At 43.6% G+C, this 21,458-nt stretch overlaps 1 protein-coding gene across 8 annotated transcripts in view; it reads right to left on the reverse strand.

Moving 5' to 3' along the window:
* LOC126298513 (uncharacterized) overlaps positions 1–21,458 on the reverse strand; it is a 350,018-nt gene that overhangs the window by 266,253 nt on the left and 62,307 nt on the right. The window lies entirely within an intron of this gene.

Here is a 21,458-nt window from a genome sequence, read left to right on the forward strand (position 1 = left end):
ATGAGGTCATTACAAAGGATGTAAAAGCGAAAATATTTAGGCCAAATGACAGAAAACATAAATCAGAATGGCTGGACGTTAGTCCAACAAATGCGACACCTGTGCCTTAACCACTACGCCACCTCACTCCGTGGACACAGCTCTCTTGTTCAAAAGTATCACCAAGAAAATAACTGGATCGACATCTGAAAGAGAACATGGGGAGACAAAATACTGTAAGAAGACAGAAATAATATGACGACGTCTACAAAACTCCACGCACGGATATCCAAGGCAATAATACGTCTAAGTAGCATCGCAGGCCTTCTGTACATTAAAGGAAACACCTATTTAGATTATTCCTGTGCAGGAATGTCTGCTATGCAGCCAGTTCCAGCAGGGTCGGGTTATCAGTAAATCATCTACTCTTGTGTTCTACCTACGCACCTAGAGGGCAGCACTGTAATACCTACTGGGGCATGTGCAATCCTTTCCAGATTTAAAGAGAGAAATTAAGACAGCTTCCTTTCACCATTTGGTAAACTGTCCTGTCTTCCTTATCAAGTCAGAAGGTCGAGGAGCACTACTTTAGCATTCCCAGTGAGGTGCTGAAACGTTTTGCAATATCTTTTGTCGTGATCCGTTTTTTTTTTGTTTTTTTTTATCACATGCTACAGACAGTGCTATACCCAGGCGACACGAGGTCACAGGTAAGTTGTAAGTCCCAAAAGTTCCACTTGGCATCTCCTCAGTAACTGTGGAACGCCATATCCTGGTTTTCAATAATGATGATTAAAGCGAAACGCTCAATCATTGTTTAGGTTACTTCACCTTGGTTGGTGAAGATAATCCCATCGCTCATTACAAAGATAATAAAGGACCTTCCTGTCTGAAATCCACCTGACTGGATACGATGTACTTTTTAATAGTGGTACGATTCGTCATGTTAAGGAAATGTTGTTGTAATGCGAGGGTTATCCGGAAAGTGAGGAACGATCGGTCGCGAAATGGAAACCACAGTGAAAATCCGCTGACGTTTTGCACAGGTGTGTTGGGCAGTGTCTATAGTATGCCTGTCAATCGCGTTACGTCGTTCTTTTTAGTTCTGAGTACACAGGGTGCACATAAAGATACCCAGAACAATAGTGTCTCCCGCCAAGTACGAGGACCTCGTGATAAATTTCGCCTGAAGCTATGCAGCCAACATTACATAACTGTCTTGCGTTTTCTTCTCCAAGACAATTCTCAACCGCATTCTGTAGGGTCAATGAAGATGCTCCTCTATCGTTTTCAATTGGAAATGTTTGATTACTCACAATACAGCCTGTAATTGTCTCCCTCTGAGTTTCATCTCTGCTCACATGAATCGCTAGCTATGAAGACAACACATTGGCACAGACAGTGAGCAGTAGGCCAGCGTAGAGAATTGGCGGAAATCACTGGCGGCTGCCTTCTGTAACGAGGGTATTGGAAAATTGGTACAACGCTACGACAAACGTCAAAAGTCGGATCGGCAGCTATGGAGATCAGTAGCTGGAAGTTGTAGCTAACTGTTGCAAATAAAACAGTTCTGATTTTCACTGATTTTCATTTCGCGACCTATCGTTCCTTAATTTCCGAATAACCCTCGTATTTATCCATCACAACAGACAAGCACCAATGGGGTGTGACACGATGACATGCACCTATATTTAACTCCACGCTGTTACCAGTAGAAATTTAACAGTAGAGTCTTCTCACAGTCCAAGCATTACCACAGAAATTACGTAAGTCTGTCAATACGAGTATCATACGGCGTCAATAGAATGTAACGAACATAAACATAAACATGGGCCTGGCCCATGCGACCCGGTAGCCATGGCAGTGACGCAGGTGTGAGGTTTCGGACCCTCATGGTCGCTGCGCCAACCGGTGGCTGTCGGTTGCCACATAGTTGGACGTCACGTATTTGGTGATAATACAAGGGTTTCTCTCTTCATTCGCCCTTCATAACACGGCAGAATCTTACTCTCGCAACGTGAAAGGCTACAAGATCATCGACAGATTGTTTGCACTTGAACATCCACAGAGCCTCGAGCCTCTCCCTGATTGCTGAGTGGTACTGCTCTCTCCCTGGCAGGGGAAAATGCTGTATTTAGGCTATTCGAAATATTTAAGCATGGATGTATCAGCAGCACAGAGATTCATATTGGCGATACATCCGCCCATTCTTGGACTAAGTCTTGGTGTTCAAGAACAGTCAGTACATTGCATAGTGACGACAATGACGGTTTAGAGCTCAACCAACCGGTTATCGTGCCCCTGCTGGATGCGAATTTGCGCTGTTTGTTTACTTAGCAAATACAACTTTCATGACAAAAGATGGTACTGTGGTGGCGTCAGACAGAAATACATTACCAGCTTTGTTGGAAATGTATGACAATGTCATTGCTTGAGAAGGGGTCAAGGACCATTTCCCCATGCCTGAGCTACGCGGAAAGCCAACATTAATAGCCACCACCAATTCCAACAATTTTCCCCTCAGTATTGTCCAAGGATAAAAATTATATAGAACGTGTGTAGCTAAAACGCACAAAAAGTTTACTTTTTTATAATTAAAATTATAATTTAAAGTAAGTATATTAAAATAAACAAAAACATGCATGACTATGTGTCATCATGAACGCCTAAATCAGATGCTGTCAAAGTAAAAGAAAATTTTGGTAGTATAAAATAACGTTTTGTAAAATGAAATTTGACTGGATAAAAAGACTCAAACTTTTGCCTAACTACTTGAGGCTAGCTGGCAACTAATATAAAAACAGGAAGGAGCCAGCCACACAGGCTTAACAACTTACGGAGAAGTCCACCTTCCTCACAATATTTTAAAATTTAGACTCGTCCAGTTGTCAGTCAGTAAGTGTTTGCACTTATCAGTATTTGTCAAAATACTGGTGTTGCCAAATATATTTGTGATGTTGGTGCTATCATAATCACTTTCTTTTCAGCACCCAATCGCAATGTTGCTTCAAGCAGGACGAAGTTACGAGCACGTAGGGGCAGCAGCAGCTCAGAAGAAATAAGTGTGATCCTAAATGGTAATTTAAATTTATTTCAGGAGAGGAAGTGGCTGCACAAATGAAATCACTGAAAAAGGGCAAGGCACCGGGGCCAGAAGGCATAGTCGCGGAAGTGGTGCAGTTCTTCGCCCCTCAGCTAATAGCGTCTCTCACGGGAGTCTTCAACGAATGTCGAAGAACTGGGAGATTCCCTAAAATCTGGAAAAGGGTTAACGGAATACTTATTCAAAAAGGGAAGGATAAGGACCACGCAGAACCCAAATCTTACAGGCCAATCTGTCTCCTAGACAACCTAGGTAAGCTGCTGGAGAAGCTATTGGCTGACAGACTGACAGCGCACAGGATACTGCGCGAGATGAGCGACAGACAGTTCGGCTTTAGGTGGGGGCGTTCGGCGTCTGACGCAATCGCCCTGGCAGCTGAGGTCTGCAGCTCAACCCCGCACAAGTATGTGGTAGGCGTCATGGTTGACATCAGTGGCGCCTTTGACAAACTGTGGTGGCCTCGCTCTTCTCCCGCTTGCGCGAGGAGTGCCCAGGGCCCCTCTATGGCTGTCTAAGGAGCTATTGCATGGACAGGGAGGTTTGGCTACCGTCGCCTAGCGGAAGAACAAGTAAAACCATCACGAAAGGGTGCCCCCAGGGATCGGTTCTGGGGCCACTCTTTTGGGATATAAACATAGAACCCCTCCTAGAAAGACTACAACTAAGTGAGGATGTGCTAGACGTGATAGCTTATGCTGATGACCTCCTCCTGCTGGTAGGCGGCCGCAGCCGAGAGGAACTCGTGCCTAAGGTAGAGCAAGAAATGATAATGCTTCAGAAATGGTGCCAAGAGGCAAAAATGAAAATAGCACCACACAAATCCACATACCTGTTAATGAAAGGCAGTCTAGTCAGAAATCCAACTGTCAGAATTGAGGGAACTCCAGTTCTTCGGCGTCGTGAGGCCAGATATCTAGGAGTCACAATAGACGAAAAATGGAACTATAATACACACATAGAAAACATAACGCAGCGAGCATTAGAAGTTCTAAATAATCTCATCAGTATAGGCCATAGAAGATTCCATCTACCTCCCAACTTGATCAAACTATACCACAATAGTATCCTAACGTCCTTAGTAGGATATGCGAGTGGGGTCTGGGCACACAGGCTTACGAGGGTGATGCCTGCAATGACTGTGAGAAGGGTGCAGCAGAACATGCTGTTGCGTTCTGTCGGGGCATACCGAACAACACCTGGTGGGGCCTTACTGATAATAATAGTATTATGTCCACTAGACATTAAAATCAGAGAACAGGGAGCATGGTACTGGGTCTCCAAAGGAAAAATAGATAAGACCAGGGAAATCATGGGGGTACAAGTTGCGGACAAATATGCAATAAAGAGAAGGGGCGAAGAGTTGTGGCAACAGCAATGGGAAAACGAGGAAACGGGTAGAAGGGTCTTTCAGCTACTACCAAATATCAGAGAAAGGCTACAAATGAGCCACTTTGATCCGAGCAGAGGTCTGCTGCACTTTCTTACATATTTATGTCGATTTGGAAAACGGGCAACACCAGCGTGCGACTGTGGTGCGGAGCACCCGGACACGTCGTCTATGACTGCACGTTATATGACGATGTGGCGCTCGAACTCAGAAACAAATTAGCAAACAGACACACATACATACTACTGCGACGTGCCGAGACCTTCAATGTCCTCAACAATTTGGCAAATGAAATATCCAAGAAGATCTTGAGGGATTTCATTAGAAACCAAATAACCCGATGAAGACACAGGTACACCTGCAGTTACCGCCGAGCGCGGTACTGGCCGGTTGTTTCACGACCGGAATCCGCCGCGCTGTTGGACCAGGAGAGCAGGTGTACCATTCCTGGACTTGACTTATGCACTAGATTACTTATAAAGTAGTTACGCTAGAATAATGCAAAATTAGAAGACTAACATTACTAAGATAGGTAGGGACTGCAGCGATTTCAAAAGTAGCTGGCCAGCCCAGTGCCAGGGCACGCTCACTGGGATTAGCTCAGTGAGCAGGCCTTATTTAGTAGGTTTGTATATCGTCCGGCACACCTGTAACGCTGCAGGGTAGTTAGTCTTAGAATAACCAGAGTAGTCAAGAACCCTGTCTGTAGCAAGTGCCAATCAATTAGTATAAGCTGCTTGTTAAGTATAATAATTGGACCCAATAATTATATAAGGTGGTGGGTTAGTGTGTATAATAATAATGTTTTGTTGTTTTATGAATCATCTGTATCACAATACTTGTTTCCTTTCAATTATGTTACAGTGTTGTTGTATCAATAAAGATTAAAAAAACTGTATCATATAAGGGTAACCGCATAAAGAACATTCGTGCCACAAATACTTCAGTACTCCTCGAGTATTTGGGATCCCCACCAGATCTGATTAAAGAAAGACATCGAAGCAATTTTGTCATGTAGCTCGATTTGTTAGCGGTAGATTTGATCGAGATGGGAATATTACTGAAACGCTCCGTGAACTCAAATGGGAATTCCTGGCAGGAAGACTACTTTCTCTTCCCGAAGCATTACTTAGAAATTTTAGAGAATCGGCAATTGCGACTGACGGCAGAACGCTTCTGCTGCGACCAGCATGTCTCTCACGTTTGGACCGTGAAGTCAAGATGAGAGAAAATAGGGCTCTTACGAAGGTATACAGACAGTCGTTTTTCCCTCGTGCCATTTGCGAGTGGAACAGGAAAGAGAAAGACCATTAGTGGTACAAGGTACCTTCTGCCCTGCACCGTATGGTGACTTGTTCTGTATGTATGTATGTAAGTGTAGGGGGCACAATATACCACGTAACACACACCACCGTATCTTCTTCGGAGTCTAAACTTGAACAACCCTCTTCGGAATCAAAAAAAAAAGTCACTGCTGTCACTGTTTGTTTTTGTTTGTAATTTAATATTTCCGCTTCAGGCAATGTTCTTAGACATCTAACATTTTTTTTCTTCTTTTATTGACAGTGCGTGCTTTATTTACGCGCTAAAATCTCACTCACTGCTCATATTTATATTCAAAATCAAAAATATTCGCTTAATCAACTGCAGCGCGTTTTCAAATAAATGTGATCGACAGTACCGAGTGGTCGGCAGCCAACGTGTGAGACTTACATGACACTTCAAGCAGAAGAGGGGGTGTCGGGCGTAGGAAATCCCAGTCACGAGTTCTGCGCACAACTACCCGTCCGCTACAGGGCGAATCATCACAATATACAATACACACAGTGTGTACTCACATTCATGGTGTGCAAAAACAATATAACCCGCAAACAGAGTCTGCAAAAAGCAAACATACTTGAGAACACAGTAGGACCTATGCAATCACATGCACGTCCATTCTCACAATGTACACATACAGGTATACACAGGGTGAATTACCTAAACCTTGCACCGAAAATATTGGGAAATGGAAAATGTTAGTGATGTGCGGTTTTCACAGAATGGATTGGTAGTCAGGGGCTCGTATTGTTACCCAATGAACATATTGTAATAATACTTACAAAGTGTATATTTTGTGCAAAGCCTATTGATATTAACGAACTAAAAGTAGGGCAATCTAGAATGTCAGTGGTGTTTGTTGCAGGATTCTGGTGCTAGTCGTTTACAAGAGATCGTATTTTGAAAAGTTTGCACGCCGACACCTATTGGTGCCATTCAACCTTCATTGTCAGTATGTACGATGTTGTTGTGTTTGCCTACAGAGGGCTTGCGTATTCCTTCAGTGCACTGCGACTTGCTAGATAGTGTGTGGCAATTCAAGCAGTAGGAGGTGAGTGGACGGTGGGATTTATCAATGCAGAAAAAACCGGCATGTTCATGGTGTATGGAAAGTATAGGAAGAATGCAGTTCATTCTTGTAAGGTGTATGAGCAAGATATCCCAATAGGCGTCAACCATCTCGGCAATTATTTATCAACCTCTTCAATCAGTTACGTGAAAGTGTAGTATAACACCTGGCCAACGTAACAGACGAAAACAAATGACAAAAAGAGGACGAAATTAATACTGTTGCTACTGTTGCAGTTGATCCGCACGTTAGCTGCCGCGCAATCGCACGAGAAACTGGCATGAGTCAGGCAAGTATCCTACGCATTCTCCATCGACATAGGTTCCATCCCTATCATATATATATATATATATATATATATATATATATATATATATATATATATCCATCAAGAGCTGCATGGAAACACTCATAAGGATCGTGTCAACTTCAGTACATGGACATTAAGACGGGATACTCCAGATGTATCATGTACCTTCTTTAGAGATGAAGCCACATTTACCAATCATGCCCAGGTAAACCGCCGAAGGATGCACTATTGGCCTGTTGACAATACCAGTTGGCTTCGTCAAGTGGAGCATCAGCGATCATGGAGTGTAACCGTGTGGTGTGGCATAGTGAACCATCAGCTCATAGGCACGTTTTTCATAGATGGAAGGCTGAACGCGCATAAGTGTCGTAGCCTCCTCTTCCAAGGACGCTAGAAGGCGTTCCTCTGTAGACTAGGAAGAAAAAAAATGGTTCAAATGGCTCTGAGCACTATGGAACTTAACATCTGAGGTCATCAGTCCCCTAGAATTTAGAACTACTTAAACCTAACTAACCTAAGGACATCACACACATCCATGCCCGAGGCAGGATTCGAACCTGCGACCGTAGCGGTCGTGCGGTTCCAGACTGAAGCGCCTAGAACCGCTCGGCCATTCCAGCCGGCTAGACTAGGAAGAACCTGTGGTACCAACATCATGCACGAAGTACTACAGCATGTCTTCACCTATTTCTGTATTTCCAAATCGTTGGACTGGACGCAGAGTACCCGTACTTTGGCCGGCCCGTCCCTCGTATTTGGCGCCTATAGACTTTTTTTGTGTAGGGAAAGCTGAAAGTCGCTGTCTTCATAGAGATACGAACAGTCGTTCCGTACCATAGTGGAAGCGTATATTGCCGTTACCGGTGATCATTTTGAATGCAAACCTGTGATGGTCAGTTGTCTCGTTGCTGAATATAATCCACGTAATTAGAGTATGCACTTCTGTTACTCTTTAGTGTGTGTTACCAGAGGTACTGTACAAGTGTCGGTGCTGGAACTTTTTTATCTTACTTTTAGTTTGTTAATGCCAATTGGCATTCTTATATTTAAAAAAAGTGTTTATCTGCACAAAAAGTACACTTTGTAATAATACTTAGAATCTATTGATTGGTTAATATTATGAGCCCCTGACTATCAACCGCACATCAATAGCACTTTCCATTTCTATGCTATATGCGATGTATGATTTAGGTGACTCACCCCGTATTAGTGTCTTCGGCCGGACGTTAAACTGTGCTTGTCAATCTACTGTCACTATAGTAGCTTTTCCGTCGACCAAAACAAAGTTTCTTATTCATAGTATTTTCCGAATCGAATCATCCTAATGATCGAGATTTGCAAGTTCCTTCGCAAAACAGTTTGCGTCGGATAAAATCAGCTTCTAGCATCTGTGGAAAACACGAATCTAATTTCAATTGTATAGGAAGGAAAAAAAGGACCCACGACTCACAGCAAAGCGCCGAGAGGTCCCAGCTACACGACACACATGACGTAGGCACTGGAGTGTAGGCATTTTTAATGTATACTATGACCAAGGTAACTAGAGACAAAACGGACACAATCACTATGCAGTGATTCACTGGGGGGCACGGGCTCTTCACAACAAAACACTCAGCGAACAATACTCACATGAAACCAGTGCAACACACAGTTTATAAAACGAAGAGAACTCAAACTGTCACTCTGCAGACCGTAAAAGGTGGTCCGTCAGCTAATATTTGTCTCCGGTTTTGGCAACGTACGTATGTCCTCGTCACATTTCTCCAGACCAGTCATTCAGATTTTCATGTATTCCAAAGTTTGTCAGAGGCTCTGGTCGGAGCCTTTCACGAATTCTGCATTTCAGATAACGTTGTCTTCAAAACAAACGTCTGTTGGGTAGACAGAATTTTAACAAAACGCCAACGGAAAGAATAATAATAATAATAATAAAGTGTGGGACACGGAGGCGGTTGGGTCAAACAAAGAAAACGAAACGGCGCAGATGAGTTGCTAGCCAAGATTGTAACAGGTAGGAGAAACCGTGGAAGAAGCCTCATAGTCAGGATGAATTATTAGTAGAGAAAAACTTAGACAGACGTAAATAATATGGAAACCCGAGCTCGAATAAGGAAAATTTAACATTATACTGAAAAGGAGGTTACTCGGCAATCCAGTTTCGTATATTTATCGTACGTGAATTTCAGGAATCAAATATCAATCTACCGAAACATCTCCATGCAACTATCACAAATTCTTGAGAAAAACGACTTTGAAGATTTCAGAGAAAACTTCACTTTACCAGCATTAAATCGAATTTCACAACGAGGCGCATGTCTCACAAGGTAGCGTTGGTAAATGTTAATCTGGTGATCAGTGGAATGCAGGTACGAATTTAACTACGGTGCTTTTTTTTCATTTTATTTTCTCGATCAGTTAGAATACCTGCATCATATAAATAAAAATTTCATAAAATATATGCTAATTAACACATATCTAATCATCATTTCTTATGAAAAATATAAAACTTCCTGTTTCTAATTACATATCACCCGCATTGCAAATATAAATTCTTGATTAATAATTTATAGAAGATTGTTAACAAACTTGCAAAGTCTTTTTTAAATTTAAACAATCTTTATTAGCAATTTTTATAGAATAGCGATAATTAAGAATTTATATTTGTAATGTGTGCGATGTGTAATTAGAATAGATGCTTCTTCATTTGAATATATTTGATCAATCTTATATTTAAATGGTGTAGGTATTCGAAATGAAAGAAAAATAAAACGAAATAAAATGCCATAGCCAGATTCGAATCAGTGATAACTGATTACCCAATTACCCTTTTCGATTGTTACCGAGTGAGCCAGATGGTTCGTTGTGAAATTCGCCAGTTCCTCGGAAAACTTCAAGGTACACTATGTGATCAAAAGTATCCGGACAACTGGCCGAAAATGACAAGTTCGCGGCGCCCTCCATCGGTAATGCTGGAATTCAATACGGTGTTGGCCCACCCTTAGCCTTGATGACAGCTTCAACTCTCGCAGACATACGTTCAATCCGGTGCTTAAAGGTTTCTTGGGGAACGGCAGACCATTCTTCACGGAGAGCTGCACTGAGGAGACGTATCGATGTCGGTTGGTGAGGCCAGGCCCGAAGTCGGCGTTCCAAAACATTCCAAAGCTGTTCTATAGGATTCAGGCTAGTCCATTACAGGGATGTTGCTGTCGTGTAACAACTCCGCCACAGGCAGTGCATTACGAATAGGTACTCGATCGTGTTGAAAGATGCAATCCCCATCCCCGAATTGCTCTTCAACAATGGGAAGCAAGAATGTGCTCAAAACATCAATGTACGCCTATGCTGTGATAGTGCCACACAAAACAACAAACAAACGACCACACCATAACACCACCGCCTCCGAATTTTATTGTTGGCACTACACACTACACACGCTGGCAGATGTTCACCGAGCACTCGCCATACCCACACCCTGCCATCGGATCGCCACATTGTGTACCGTGATTAGTCACTCCACACGTTTTTCCATTGTTCAATGTTCCAATGTTTACGCTCCTTACACCAAGCGAGGCGTCGTTTGGAATTTACCGGCGTGATGTGTGGCTTATGAGCAGCCGCTCAACCATGAGATCCAATTTTTCTCACCTCCCGCCTAACTGTCATAGTACTTGCAGTGGTTCCTGCTGCAGTTTGGAATTCCTGTGTGATGGTCTCGATAGATGTCTGCCTATTACACATTACGTCCCTCTTCAACTGTCGGTGGTCTCTGTCAGTCACCAGACGAGGTCGGCCTGTACGCTTTTGTGCTGTGCGTTTCCCGTCACGTTTCCACTTCATTGTCACATCGGAAACAGTAGACCTAGGGATGTTTGGGAGTGTGGAAATCTGGCGTGTGAGCACACACCCACCAAATCGTAAAAGAGAATTTCAACAGCGGCAGCAGAAATGTCATCGTATACGATCTCATCGAATTTGTTGAGAAACAAAATCGTGTGGCAAAAAGACTGGTACACTTAGTCTCAACATTGAACCAGCAACGGTGGAAAAATGGCGACAAATAGTAACAATATAATGTCTCAAGCACAATTTCTATATTTATTTGTACAATAAATGAGCGAATTACAAACAAAATGAACAACAACAACACTGATAATAGTAAAATACTCTTAAGAACACAAGAGATATTAATACAAAAAAATCGTAAGAGTAACGTTCATAGCTTGTCATTAAATCATATATAATCGAATTTTAAAAAAGTTTTGTAGCATGTTTGTTCATATTTTGGTGTTAATATTCGAAATCTGAACACAAAATAATTTCGTACTATGAACTTTTTTTTTACTAAAATATACCTCGAAATCTGAACTTGATCCTACAAAACTTTTTCTGATAATATACGCTGCGAAATCCAACCTCATGTTATGAAATTAAATTTTATGCATATCTGGTAATTGCCTTGGGCGTTTGCTGCCACTGCCACTGCCGTGTGTTGCCGCTAATCGCTTCATTTTTTTCCAAATACACCGGTAGCACGAGAAAAATCACCATGCTGAGGGTAAAGCAGGACCATGTTATCCTGGGTAATGTCATTGTCGACGCTTTTGCCAAGACTGCCACTTACCGTGGAACAAAAACGTACGAACGTGTTCCTTACACAGACCTGTAACATCTGCAGCAGCAGATCAAAACCTTGTGGAACAACAAGTGGCGCCAATCGTACCAACAAAGTGGGAGGACTTATGCAGCTATACTACAACCTATCCCTTGGTATGTAGCACAAAAGGTTTCTGGTCCCTATGTTCCGCCTCCGCTTTATGGGGGGTAGGACGTCAAACGGACCGACTTGGAGCAGCAGAGGCACCACAGGACATTTTAATTTGCACTGTCTATACTTTTACAAATAAATTCATAAAACTTTGTCAGCATGACCAGGAAGGATTCAGAATTCACACTCATAGCAGTGGAAGTTAGAAAACATAACGAAGTAATTTTTTTTACATGTGAAATTTCTTCATTTTTTTCACTTACTAATGGCAGCATTTGTTGCTGTAGGTACACTTTTCTTCATAAGTAAGAGAGATTCATCGATGAATTTTGCACACCATACAAACCATACTTAAAGGTGTATGAAACTCTAGAATTTTCCAAATCTATTAAAAACTGTGGTAAAAATTGAGGTTATTGACTATAAAATTTGTGCTTTTCCTAAACGTGAAGTTTAAAATACAACAGCTCATTAGTTTTTTCATAAATTAAATAAATTCTATAGTTTCATACACCTGTAAGTATGGTATGTATTATGTGCAAAATTCATCAAAGAATCTCTCTAACTTATGAAGAAAAGTGTACCTATAGCAACAAATGCACCCATTAGTAAGTGAAAAAATAATGAAATTTCGCACGTAAAAAAGAAAATTATTTTGTTATGTTTTCGAACGTCCACTGCAATGAGTGTGAATACTGAATCCTTCCTGGTGATGCTGACGAAGTTCTATGAAGTTATTTGTGAAAGTATAGACACTGAAAATTAAAATGTCGTGTGGTGCCTCTCCTGCTCCAAGTCGGCCCGGCCCCCCACCCCCTTAACCACGGACGGTTCCGACTGCACCTATATCAGCTACAACTTCCCGGCTCACCCGAGCCCTCGTGGGCCTCGGTCCGCCTCGAGAGACGTCTCGCCCTTGAGTGCTACGCATATGTGCGTTGGCAGTTCACAGTGCCGTTTCCTGTTGGAAATTTCGTTGCAAATGTGTAAACAGTGATGCACTGTACATTTCATGCAGACTACATACCAGCCGTAAAGCACTGAGAAACGGGAATTGAAATTATAACCATTTTTAGCAGTAACACTGCAGCTTACCTCAAAAGCGATTACTTAAAAGTTTAATTCAGTTTCTAGCTTTTGTGAAACATGCAGTCCTGCAACATGATGTAACGTCAAAAACTCTATTTTTATATCCAGTTGTAAAGGAAAACAAAAATTCGAAAACGGAAAACACCCGCCACTACACACAAATTTGCATTTACTTAGAAAATTTAAGTAACTTACGTCAACTGATGGTTATACGGCGTTTGCTCCTTATTTTAAAATAATTATTTGTGAAAATATTTCCCAAAGTTTGACTTTTTCAAATGACTTCTTTTGCATGTTTACCAAAAGTGCAGCCGGCCGCAGTGGCCGAGCGGTTCTAGACTCCACAGTCTGGAAACGCGCGACCGCACGGTCGCAGGTTTGAATCCTGCCTCGGGCATGGATGTGTGTGATATCCTTAGGTTAGCTAAGTTTAAGTAGGTCTGAGTTCTAGGGGACTGATGACCTCAGAAGTTAAGTCCCATAGTGCTCAGAGCCATTTGAGCCAACAAAAAGTGCACATCTCAGAAAAGTGATAACAGTCAACAGTCATTTCCAGAAGCTGTCAGAACACTTTCCTATGATCTGTGCTGCTTAGAAATAAACATTCAAACTCATTAGATACAAGTGTTCAAAACAATGAGTGTTCAACAACATTTCGAAATATGAAATCAGGTGGTAACTTTATGCCACTCTGCATAGGTTGAGTAAGTATGAGTCAGTCACACTGTTAATTCTGCTTGCAATAAGCTCATCAGCACGAACAATAAGTGCTTTAATTTATCGTACCCACTTAAGAATTTTAATATGCAGTGAGATACGTAACATCTAATACAGAACAAACACTTAAATCATTTTCAGAAGTTAATATTTTATTCGTGTGTTCATGAACGTGCTCTAAATTGTCAAGAGAAACTTGCTCATCAGGTGTTTCTATAAAACTTAGTGCCCAGTCTTTTACACAGAAACAAGGCAGATCTCATTTTGAACACACTCCTTATTTTCAGTTTCTTTTCTGAGTCCAAGGGCTTCGAAACTGACACGTAACAACATACATCACAAATTTGTCTCTAGCGGCCAAATCTAATCTCTAGAGCATTTGCATGCAACTTACCTAATAAAAATCATTTGTACCTCACAACAGTGCTGGAAACGTATTCAGTTAAATGAATTGTTGTTGTTGTACATAGCAAGGGAAAAAAAATGTTTCGAATGTTAATTTTCCAGTATATTCAAACGGAGGTGCAAATGGTGGTGAGATTTTGCAATGCCTCAGAAACTTGGCATAATTTTTGAAGTACTGAATACTGGCATCATCAAAACTGCATACTGGTTCTTGCAACTGAGGCAACAGCCAATCTTAGGTGAATGAACACTCACTATCTTCCACCGCGAAAGAATAATCTGAATAAATACTGCACTGTCTACAGAACACACCTCGTTGAAAAATGAATGTAGAGCTGAAACTTTATTTTCATCAGGAAAACACATTACCAATGAAACATTTCAACGTTGAATATTTTAGGGATGTAATACTGTCTTTGACAATAATGCTGCTACCTTGACTAACTTGCCTTCTTCTGGACGATGACGGATCTTTAAATCTTTCGAAGTAGCAGTTAAAACTTTAGACGAATCCTGAAAACTAGGAAATACAAACAATCGTTCCTTATCACATTGATTTAACCAGATATAACATACACTTTTAAATACACTCCTGGAAATTGAAATAAGAACACCGTGAATTCATTGTCCCAGGAAGGGGAAACTTTATTGACACATTCCTGGGGTCAGATACATTACATGATCACACTGACAGAACCACAGGCACATAGACACTGGCAACAGAGCATGCACAATGTCGGCACTAGTACAGTGTATATCCACCTTTCGCAGCAATGCAGGCTGCTAGTCTCCCTTGGAGACGATCGTAGAGATGCTGGATGTAGTCCTGTGGAACGGCTTGCCATGCTATTTCCACCTGGCGCCTCAGTTGGACCAGCGTTCGTGCTGGACGTGCAGACCGCGTGAGACGACGCTTCATCCAGTCCCAAACATGCTCAATGGGGGACAGATCCGGAGATCTTGCTGGCCAGGGTAGTTGACTTACACCTTCTAGAGCACGTTGGGTGGCACGGGATACATGCGGACGTGCATTGTCCTGTTGGAACAGCAAGTTCCCTTGCCGGTCTAGGAATGGTAGAACGATGGGTTCGATGACGGTTTGGATGTACCGTGCACTATTCAGTGTCCCCTCGACGATCACCAGATGTGTACGGCCAGTGTAGGAGATCGCTCCCCACAACATGATGCCGGGTGTTGGCCCTGTGTGCCTTGGTCGTATACAGTCCTGATTGTGGCGCTCACCTGCACGGCGCCAAACACGCATACGACCATCATTGGCACCAAGGCAAAAGCGACTCTCATCGCTGAAGACGACACGTCTCCATTCGTCCCTCCATTCATGCCTGTCGCGACACCACTGGAGGCGGGCTGCACGATGTTGGGGCGTGAGCGGAAGACGGCCTAACGGTGTGCGGGACCGTAGCCAGGCTTCATGGAGACGGTTGCGAATGGTCCTCGCCGATACCCCAGGAGCAACAGTGTCCCTAATTTGCTGGGAAGTGGCGGTGCAGTCCCTTACGGCACTGCGTAGGATCCTACGGTCTTGGCGTGCATCCGTGCGTCGCTGCGGTCCGGTCCCAGGTCGACGGGCACGTGCACCTTCCGCCGACCACTGGCGACAACATCGATGTATTGTGGAGACCTAACGCCCCACGTGTTGAGCAATTCGGCGGTACGTCCACCCGGCCTCCCGCATGCCCACTATACGCCCTCACTCAAAGTCCGTCAACTGCACATACGGTTCACGTCCACGCTGTCGCGGCATGCTACCAGTGTTAAAGACTGCGATTGAGCTCTGTATGCCACTGCAAACTGGCTGACACTGACGGCGGCGGTGCACAAATGCTTTGCAGCTAGCGCCATTCGACGGCCAACACCGCGGTTCCTGGTGTGTCCGCTGTGCCGTGCGTGTGATCATTGCTTGTACAGCCCTCTCGCAGTGTCCGGAGCAAGTATGGTGGGTCTGACACACTGGTGTCAATGTGTTCTTTTTTGCATTTCCAGGAGTGTACAAACAAGTCCTTCATCTGTTGTTTCACTAAGTGGAGTATGAACCCCTGGGGATACTCTGTAAATCTGAGAAACCTCCACCCCCCACCCCTCCCTTTCCTCCACCCAATACCTCAGGAAATCTCCAGTACCTCCTCTCCTTCGTTGATAGAGGTACACTTTCAGGCCTCAGTTATTCGAATAGCCCTCTCCTACTCTCAATATGATTGATTAAATTGATAAATTAATTAACCCCTCACCCTCTGGTTAATCCTCCAACCATCCCCTCCCCTCCCTTCCCATCCGGAAATTGGCAGCTTTGTGCTGGAGAGGAAGGATCTGACGACAGGAAATTCAATTACATAGCAGAAGGTATATTGTTTATTTATAAAAAAATCATTTTGCAGAAGTTTGATCTCTCTTGCTCATCATTCTCTGCTGCTTGGGAAGATGCAGGTCTTGTAAAATACAGCGAAAAGACGTAATTAAATCCATCGCTTTTTTTAATTCCGATCGTGCAAGGAATACCAGCATGAAATACCCATCACACGTAATTACGCTTTAAAGTGTTAAACGCCTCAGTACATTTTCAAATGTCGTTTTGAACAATTTGTTTCAAATACACTCTCTCACAAAACACTCTACTGCCTTCCCACGTGGACGTGGAACGGAAATACATTACGGCAATACATCCCACCGGTATGTCGTTTATATACTGAAACTAAAATAAATGAGCGCAAATGCACTGTGTCCAAACCCTGAAGACGTTCCTACATCACATGAAGAAGAAGTTAAATACACTATCACAGTCGTTTGCCACACGAGGCTCGGTAGTAAGTTGGGACCAGCAAAGCGGCAGCGCGTGCCTCAGCGGCTGCAGCTCGCCAGAGAGCGAAGTGGAGGCTGGAAGAGGGTTTTTTCCATTCGAATCTACTACGTGTGTGTGAGTGTGAGTGTGTGTGTGTGTGTGTGTGTGTGTGTGTGTGTATGCGCGCGCACGTGCTACCGGTGTATTTGGAAAAAAAATGAAGCGATCAGCGGCAACACACGGCAGTGGCAATGGCAGTAGCAGTAGCAGTAGCAGTGGCAGCAAACGCCCAAGGCAATTACCAGATATGCATAAAATTTAATTTCATAACATGAGGTTGGATTTCGCGGCGTATATTTTCAGAACAAGTTTTGTAGGATCAAGTTCAGATTTCGAGGTATATTTCAGTAAAAAAAAAAGTTCATAGTACGAAATTATTTTGTGTTCAGATTTCGAATTTTAAAAAAGTTTTGTAGCATGTGTGTTCATATTTTGGTGTTAATTTTTTCCCCTTGTTGTTTGAGCACACACCCACCAAATCGTAAAAGAGAGAATTTCAACAGCGGCAGCAGAAATGTCATCGTGTACGATCTCATCGAATACGTGATAAGATGCTGTTGTTGTAGACGATTTCGAGGGGCCAAAATCGATAAATGTTACCTTTTCACCAAGAATTTCGTTTAGTTGCAGAATATGTTGCGTATACATACTTTCTTTCTCAAAAAATTCATCATTTATGTAAAATGGTGTTACTGTTGTAGATGATTTCAAGGATCAAAACCGATATATGTTATTTCTTTTCATTTCACTAAGGATTTCGTATTGTTTCAGTATATATATCCATTAATCCATTTTTCATCTCCATAGCGCTGTGTATACGTAATTAAATTTCTTTGTATATGTAACATGGTGCATATTTTTTGTTGTTGTAGATAATTTCCTGGCAGACGAAAGAGAGGGACAGAGACAGATATGAGCTGGAGATATGCAGTAAGCATAGCAGATCTCAAGTGAGTGTATATTCGTAATATATATATATGTTTCAAATAGTTTTTGTGTGTGTATGTTATTATTATTGGATCATTATTGTTGTAGGCACATCAGTGAAATGAATCGATGAGGCCGCCCCCCCACCCCCGGCCCCCAAATTCAGGCGAGGGCGAAATGCCACAGTGGGTGGAAGAGATGGAGGAAAGCCGTCGTCGTAAGGAGGTGAGGGAGACGCCAAGAAGCCAGCGCAAAGTAGATAAACCATACTCACTGTGCTTACAGATAATCAGTAGTCTCTCTCTTCTCGCAGCAGCAGACGATGTATAGAACGTGCTAGTGATTACGTGGAAAAATCATAGGTGGTATGGCGGCTGATTCTGATGTAGGGTATGTGATGGAGGCAGAACTCCCATGCCCCATTAGTTTGCATGATGCGCACGCTGGTTTGCCACTATGTCCAGAGCAACTAGTTCCGCAAGGAGGCTCCGCTCCAAAATTTATGACAACGCTGGGGAGTAAGTGGAGTAAATTATTCATTATCGTTATCTCCAGCAGTGTCTCAGTTTGGGGCTGGAGCTAGTTAGAATCACCTGGGCTATCTCCTTCAAGCAGTCCCCCGGGTTGAAGGAGTATATTCATTTGAATACGAGACAGAGACCTTCCGCAACATGTGACTTTGAGAAAGATTTTTATAAATTAATGAATAATTCAATTTTCGGTAAATGGAGAATTTGAGGGAACTACGTGAAATTTTGATTAGATCCGAATTGGATGGGCTTTGTGGAGTAAGAAAATGCACTGCCTAACCAAACTCTAGTATTCAAGGAGAACTTTGTTGCTGTGGAGATGGCGAAGACTGCAGTAGAGTTTATGAAACTATTTATGTCGGGATGTGCATGCTAGACCTATCCAAACTCCACATGCACCGCTTTCGTTTTAGTTTGCGAAAACACATTTTACAGATGCTAAATTACTTTATATGATGCAGATAGCTTCATCCACTGGTGGAAGAACTGCAATCCATATGAATTAATGAGGTATCACGGTAACGAATTCGACACGTCCTCATACACGGCCGATAATCCTTATGGTATTGTTCCACAGAACCAGAAGGTCATCGAGCTTACGAAAGACGAGGCGAATGGATTGCCGAGTGTGGAGTAAGTAGGTCTACGCTCAAATACGTATGCGTATCTCACACTGGAAGATGCCATGCCTAAGGACAGTAAGGGAGTACGTCATATGGCATCAAGAGCCCTCTCTATCGAAGACTATTTGCAGTGCCTATACAGTGGTGTACACGGTGCTGCACCGCAGCCACTGCGTATGGTACGGCAAACAAGAATTCGACCGAGAGGACACGAGGTGTACACGGAGCTGCAGTCTAAAATCAGGCTATCACCTCATGACAATAAAAAGGTAATTTGTGATGATGGGATTGAAACACTGTCATACTCACACTACTCACTTGTTGCGAGCAAAGGGGTGGGGAACTCTGAGTGAGTGAGTGAGTGAGTGAGTGTGTGTGTGTGAGAGAGAGAGAGAGAGAGAGAGAGAGAGAGAGAGAGAGAGAGAGAGAGAAAATGTTGTGTGTACTATGTGTATATACACACAAAACGAGTGGAAAAAAGGATAATCAAGCAAGACTATATATAGGCACACCATGCGTGTGAAAAAGTTAACAAAGCATTAACAAAAATATTTAAAAAGCATAAACAGAAAAATACTTTTATGTTTGTTTATTCCTATGCAATGTGTGTGTGTGTGTGTGTGTGTGTGTGTGTGTGTGTGTGTGTGTGTGTGTGTGTACCCTGTAAAATATACATGTGCGTCTTGTAAATAGAATAGTTTTTAAGTTTTCATCTGCTGCTATTTGTCCAAGTCAGATTAGCTTTTAGATATATACACTCCTGGAAATGGAAAAAAGAACACATTGACACCGGTGTGTCAGACCCACCATACTTGCTCCGGACACTGCGAGAGGGCTGTACAAGCAATGATCACACGCACGGCACAGCGGACACACCAGGAACCGCGGTGTTGGCCGTCGAATGGCGCTAGCTGCGCAGCATTTGTGCACCGCCGCCGTCATTGTCAGCCAGTTTGCCGTGGCATACGGAGCTCCATCGCAGTCTTTAACACTGGTAGCATGCCGCGACAGCGTGGACGTGAACCGTATGTGCAGTTGACGGACTTTGAGCGAGGGCGTATAGTGGGCATGCGGGAGGCCGTTTGGACGTACCGCCGAATTGCTCAACACGTGGGGCGTGAGGTCTCCACAATACATCGATGTTGTCGCCAGTGGTCGGCGGAAGGTGCACGTGCCCGTCGACCTGGGACCGGACCGCAGCGACGCACGGATGCACGCCAAGGCCGTAGGATCTTACGCAGTGCCGTAGGGGACCGCACCGCCACTTCCCAGCAAATTAGGGACACTGTTGCTCCTGGGGTATCGGCGAGGACCATTCGCAACCGTCTCCATGAAGCTGGGCTACGGTCCCGCACACCGTTAGGCCGTCTCCCGCTCACGCCCCAACATCGTGCAGCCCGCCTCCAGTGGTGTCGCGACAGGCGTGAATGGAGAGACGAATGGAGACGTGTCGTCTTCAGCGATGAGAGTCGCTTCTGCCTTGGTGCCAATGATGGTCGTATGCGTGTTTGGCGCCGTGCAGGTGAGCGCCACAATCAGGACTGCATACGACCGAGGCACACAGGGCCAACACCCGGCATCATGGTGTGGGAGCGATCTCCTACACTGGCCGTACACCTCTGGTGATCGTCGAGGGGACACTGAATAGTGCACGGTACATCCAAACCGTCATCGAACCCATCGTTCTACCATTCCTAGACCGGCAAGGGAACTTGCTGTTCCAACAGGACAATGCACGTCCGCATGTATCCCATGCCACCCAACGTGCTCTAGAAGGTGTAAGTCAACTACCGTGGCCAGCAAGATCTCCGGATCTGTCCCCCATTGAGCATGTTTGGGACTGGATGAAGCGTCGTCTCACGCGGTCTGCACGTCCAGCACGAACGCTGGTCCAACTGAGGCGCCGGTGGAAATGGCATGGCAAGCCGTTCCACAGGACTACATCCAGCATCTCAACGATCGTCTCCATGGGAGAATAGCAGCCTGCATCGCTGCGAAAGGTGGATATACACTGTACTAGTGCCGACATTGTGCATGCTCTGTTGCCTGTGTCTATGTGCCTGTGGTTCTGTCAGTGTGATCATGTGATGTATCTGACCCCAGGAATGTGTCAATAAAGTTTCCCCTTCCTGGGACAATGAATTCACGGTGTTCTTATTTCAATTTTCAGGAGTGTATATATATATATATATATATATATATATATATATATATATATATATACACTATAGGGTCAAAAGTATCCAGACACCCAAAAAATATACGTCTTTCGTATTGGGTGCATTGCGCTGCCACCTACCGCCAGGTATTCCATATCAGCGACCTCAGTAGTCATTAGACATCGTGACAGAGCAGAATGGGGCGCACCGCGGAA

The sequence above is a fragment of the Schistocerca gregaria genome, chromosome X (assembly GCF_023897955.1).
Source record: "Schistocerca gregaria isolate iqSchGreg1 chromosome X, iqSchGreg1.2, whole genome shotgun sequence".
Classification (NCBI taxonomy): Eukaryota; Metazoa; Arthropoda; class Insecta; order Orthoptera; family Acrididae; genus Schistocerca; species Schistocerca gregaria.